Below are 6,091 nucleotides of genomic sequence, written 5' to 3' on the forward strand. Positions count from 1 at the left end.
TACAACAGCTCCCCTCCCACTTCCTCCCCATAGTTACCTCCTCCCAGTGTCCATCCCTTCATACTCTTCTGCACCCTGAGCTATCTCCCTGTGCATAAGCAGCCCTTCCTTCTCCCATGATTGTTCTCTCCAGGGCGTGTGTCTACTTGAGGTAAATGTTTAACTCACATGCCTGTACTTTGTTTGGCTGGAAACCACAGTTGTGGGTTCAATTCCAGACCTGAAGGGCAGCTAGGGGCCATAGTCTCAGTGGTTACACCAGGCTCTATTGGACCAGCAAACCTGGTCCCCACCTTCTTTTTTTTTTTGCCTCCAAATGATTTTGAGTTTTGTTCCACATTGTTCTCCTTCTTTATGCATCCTACATCCCTTCCAAGTGGATGGCAGTGGTAGCTGGGCACCATCTAGTTCTTCTGGTCTCATAGTTGTATAGGTTGCAGATCGGATGGTGTACCAGTCGCTAGGACTGATTGTTTCCATTAATTTTGGTTTTCTTCTTTCTTCTTGACGAGGAGAGACCTGTTGTTGCATCTAGATGGCAGCTTCCTAGCTTTTAAGGTCCCAGTCGCTACTCGCCAAAGTAGTAGGTGGAACAATGTTTTGTATAGTATGTTATGCCAATTGAGCTTGATGTCCCCTGCGACTATGGTCCCAAGCCCGCAGGATCAACTACTCGGTCCCTCTGGGTAGCTGGCTGTGACCAAGCAATGACCATAACCTTGCCCCTTGTCAGCTCCACTATACACCTGGGAATTCTGATCATTCACATGAACTTATAGGCCCATTGTCTGCCAACCCTATATATGATCTTGAATACACTCTCCATTTAGACATACCTAATTGTTTAGCTTGTTCACCTATCTATCCGTCCCTATACCCATGTTTGCTTTCACTGACAACTCAGTACTGTATATGCAAAAGGGTTCATATTTGTTGTCTGTACTGCCCACGTAACTCTCTCTGTCTTTCTCATCCTCAATGCTGCCATATTGGTCACTCACATTTGGTACATTGCCCTTCTCTTCACCCAAATCAATATTTATCTCTATCTATCTAACAGCATTCCCTCCCCTCCCCTCCCACCCCTGGTAACCAACAAAGAAAATGTCCTCCAATAGATAAACCTTTCCTTAACTTTTACAATAACGGACTAATACAATATTTGTCCTTTTGTGACTGACTTATTTCACTCAGCATAATGTCCTCCAAGTTCATCCACGTTATGCGGTGTTTTGCAGATTCTACATTATTCTTTAGCGTTGCATAGTATTCCATTGCGTGAATGTACCAAAGTTTGGTTATCCATTCCTCAGTTGTTGAACATCTAGGTTGTTTCCAAGTTTTGGCTATTGTAAATAGTGCTGAGATGAACATCGGCGTGCATATATCTGTTCTTGTTATGGCTCTCACTTCTTTAGGGTATATACCTAGTAATGGGATGGCTGGGTCAAATGGTATTTGTATTTCCAACTTTTGAAGGAATCGCCATACTTTCCACAATGGTTGTACCATTTTACAGTCCCACCAGCAGTGTATGAGAGTCCCAATCTCTCCACAACCTAGCCAGCATTTGTTATTTTCTGTCTTGTTGAACTTTGATACTAGTGCTGGAGCAAGATGGTATCTCATTGTTGTTTTGATTTTATAGGGATCTTGACATTAGTTCATTTTCACTTGAAAAAACTGAGGCCTAATTAAGTGGAGACTTGCCCAAGGTCACCTAGCCGATGTGTGGCACAGCAAGTCTCTTGAGGTTATGCTGCCCTTTCCTGAAGTCTCCTGGGTTTCAGGAAACACTAAGAAGGGAACTCTTGGTTCTCTCTGGTTAGAAAGTGGCCAGTATATAGCAGAGCAGGGTACAGATCAGACAACTGATATTGGCTGAATGGTGACATCAAAGGATAAAGAGTGTTTCTCCATGACTGTCAGAGAGAAGATGACCCTGAACACCAGGAATGAACAGAGTCCCACATGACTGATGAGAAAAATGAGACTGAGTGGTGCCTGGCTTGTTCTGCGAGTATCCAGCAGTCCACAGACCTAGCAGCCCTCAGGCTCAGAGAGCCTGGCTCTGTCTGACGTGGCTGCCGGGGGTGTCTTGGATTGCTCATCCTGAGCTGGAGCTCCTCCAGAGAGGCTGTGGGACACCCCCTCATGCCCAGGAGCTGTTCCTTTCATTTTGGTGGTTAGGTAGGCAGCTGGCCAAGGACCCTCTTCCTCCCTCCAAGAGCAAGGCTAGGCTCCTCCATCCCTAGAGAAGATGCCGAGGCTGAGGCTGAGGCAGCTGAGCTCTGAGCCTCTTTTGCAGTACCCTAGTGGCAAAGTGGTTAAGCACTCGGCTGCTAACTGAAGGGTCAGTGGTTTGAGCCCACCAGCTGGCTCCATAGAAGAAAGAAGTGGCAGTCTGCTGCTATTAAGATTACATTAAATTGGAAACCGTATGGTGCAGTTTTACTGTCCCATCGGGTTGATATGAGTTGGAATTGACTTGACAGCAGTGGGCAGGATGACTCATCCAACAGCCTGGCAGGCCAAGAGAGTAACAAAGAGGCTGTGAGAAGCTGACCCAGCAGATGGCAGCTGAACCTGTGATGGGGCACAGGGAAACAGACCTGCACCTCCCAGGGGCACGAAATCATAGCCCAGGAAGCTATAAAGCTTCTCTTGTGGCTGGTTTCCTATGCCACATGACCATGACTCAGACCCTCACCAACGGACTCCAAGTTCAAGAGACTATTCTCAGGAAACATTAGCCTGACAGCAGCACTCCTACACACACATGCTCACTCGCCCCCTCCTCCCCCACTTCTGTATGGGTTCTGGCCTACGGGGGGAAAAAAAAATTCTGCAGTATGTCTGGGACTACTGGCCAGGCGGCTTCCCAGCCCTGGGCTTCAGCTCCTGGCTAGTTGCCCCAGATCACAGCCCCACATTTCTATCCCTCAGCTCTTCTGCTGCTTACAGGGGAGGTAGGGAGCTAGCCCTGTTTCTGCTTTTGAAGGCAAGTCAAAATCCTGATCCATTACTCAGCCTGGACACTCTCTCCACTCCACTCAGGCCTCAAATGCATTTGACCCTGCTGTCCTCTGCGTCAGAGCTGTTGGACACAGCAACAGCCAAACCCATTCAGCCCACCCACAAGCTCATGAAAACAAAAGGGGAAAGGAAACGAGAAGTAGAATTCAATCAGTATTATTTTAGGACCTCATACATGCACAATGCCTGTCCTCTCTTCCGTGGATCCTCGACGACCTTGTGGAGAAGTTTCAGGGGTAGTAATGACTGGGATGGTACCAGAATCAACTCTCAAATATATCTGTGTGATGTGTCTGCCGTGGGCAATGCTCCTGGGCCCAGACACTCAACTTGGCTCCCCACCAGCTAGTATAGGTCTTTTGTCCAAGTTGAATTCTTCATCTGGGTTCAAGCATGGCTTCAGGTTGATCTGAGAGTCCCCAGAAACAAAGTGGAATTTGTATTTTTCCTAGGAAGTGGTCCATAGCTTTCATCACATTCTCAGGGGGTCTGTATTCCCCAAGGCTCCTCCAGTCTGCCCAGAAGATCCAATCCAGAGCTAAATGCCTGATTCTGGCTCCACCCTTCCAATCCAAGGAAGAGGTCTGTAACTCACTGGTTTCCAACCTGACTACAAGTTAGAAAACCAGATGAGTTCTTAAAATCACTCACTCTAGACCACTGAATCAGAGCCACTGGGCATTAGGCTCAGATGTGCACTTCTGACAAGTTTTCTAGATGATTCTGACACAGAAGCACCAGGACTACCATGTGATCCTGCTTTACGCTCTGAGGCTGTACTGTCCAATACGGTAGCCACTAGCCACATTTGGCTATTTAAATTAAATACAAAATCAGTTCCTCAGTTACACTAGCTATCACATTGGACAATGAAGATAGAGAACATTTTTATCATTGTAGAAAGTTCTATTGGACAGCACTGCTCTAAGGTGAAAGCAAGTGTTTTCTCTGATAGCGACACTTCTATTCCTATGATTATGGGACAGAGGTGGGATTTAGGCTGAATGAAATTTTTATTAACTGGAAGGGAAACATTATGTTCTAGATTTTGATCTTCAATGATGATAACCTTTCTAAGATGTATCCTATTTTAGTTTCCTGCTTTAGTAAACACAGTGTGATGAAATCACCAGACTTTTACTTTTTAAAGCAGTGGGACCATTTTTGTGAAATGAAATCATACCTCAATCCCCAATATATAAAAGACCTAGAAGTATGCAACTGGTATGCAACTCACATTAGAAACAGCTGCTCTGGGTGTGAGAGGGAGGGAAGAACCCACGTGCCCAGCTTCCCTTTGTCCACCAAAGACCTCTGTGGAGTCCTGTCTCTGAGGAAAACCATTTGAAAACCAGTGGCCTAGCAGATCTTTTGAGGTTCCTTATAGTTCCAAGAACGTAAAGATTTGTCAGGATCATTTTAGGGCCAGACGACTGCAATTTGAAATGGTAACTGTCACTATTTATTAAACACCTACTGTTATTAATCTCATTTCCAGACATGAAAGCTGAGGCTTAGAGAAGTTAAGTAGGCTGTCAAAAAAAGTTCCAGTTACAAGTTGTGGAGAGGGCGATGAACTAGGCTGCTGCCTCCTGATCCTGCAGCCTAAACCAAAGTAGGTAACTTAACTTCTCAGAGTTTCTTTTTCTGGTTCTTCAGAGTTGTTCTGAGGAATGAATGAGGTAATATACCTGAAATGCCAATTGGTTTGCCTGGCCAATAGAAGATGCGAAATGAATGCTCATTCCCTTGTCCTTACCAGGCTAGTAAATGCCATCAGAGACAATGGGACTTCTCTGTTGCAGCTTCACATATAGTCAAGGTGCCTTGAGCCTTACCTAAGGCATTCAACATCTTGAGCCTTGGCTCTCCCACATATAAAAGGGAAATACAAATCTCTGACTTATAGTGCCACAGTGACTATTTCTCCTCCTGAGAATGTTCACTGAGGAGCCAGAGCAGACCAGGGCAAATGCCTCTCAGGATTATTTCATTTGGAAGTAGAAACTTGTCCTTCTCTGAATACCCAGAGGGAAAAATTGCAGAAGTGTAATGACTCAACTTCCTTACTAAGATGTTGGTTGAAAACCAATCTCGTCTTGATGCTTCCTCTTTTAAGCCTTCAGCTTGCCCAGCTACCAGGCCACACTGGGAAAGGCCAGCCTCTGCCAATCTAGAACAAGGGGCTATACCCAGGAAGGGGAACCAGAGGCAGGCAGTAGGCAGAGTGAGTGGGCCCAGCAAAACAACCATCTGGCCAAGCAGACACAGAAGTCCCTCTCCACACTCAGCCTGGCTCCCCTTCTGCCCTGCCTGTCCTCCCTGAGCCCCTGCCCTCAGCTTCTGTTCCAACCAGACTGTTCCCTCCACTTGCCAGAGCAGGGCTGCAATGGGCAGCCCCGATTCCTTTTTTTTTACTCACACTGTTCCTCTCATAGGGAATGCTTTCTTCCTTTATTAACGTCTGCCCAGATCTCACCTAGTCAAGATCTATCTCCTCAGTGAAGCCTTTTATGATAGGCTTCTTCATTGATTCAGCCAAGTGTTCAATGAGTGTCTGTTAAGTGCTAGGGGCTCCCTTAATAACCATTACATTCATTAAATGCCTTCTGTGGGCTGGGCACCAAGCTAGATGCTTTATCTCTATCACTGAACTTCACAGTAACCCTGCAAAGTTGATAATTTCCCATATTACAGATGAAGAAACCAAGGCTCAGAGAGTTAAGTTACCTGTAGGGGGAAAAAAAAAAAAAGGCTCATTTTATACTTGATGCTTAATAGGGCATCCAACATGGATTTAGGACTAAACTCAAGATACTTGTGGTCCTTTGACCTAGGACCCAAGGATCTTCAGATCCTTTCTAGAATAAAGGCTTGCTGGCAGAGATACCTGGAACATTCAGGAACTGAGAAGTATTGTTACCCAGGTGGATATTATCACCCCTATTTTACTCCTAGGATCTGCCCACTATTAGTAACAATTAGTCTAAGAACTAAAACTGAGAGTCTCATCAGTAAGGGCTGAATCAGCTTAACTTTGTCAGACTTCTAGTTG

This window comes from Orycteropus afer, unplaced genomic scaffold, assembly GCF_000298275.1.
Source record: "Orycteropus afer afer isolate SDZICR_OR568_19922 unplaced genomic scaffold, OryAfe1.0 scaffold00495, whole genome shotgun sequence".
In the NCBI taxonomy this organism is placed as follows: Eukaryota; Metazoa; Chordata; class Mammalia; order Tubulidentata; family Orycteropodidae; genus Orycteropus; species Orycteropus afer.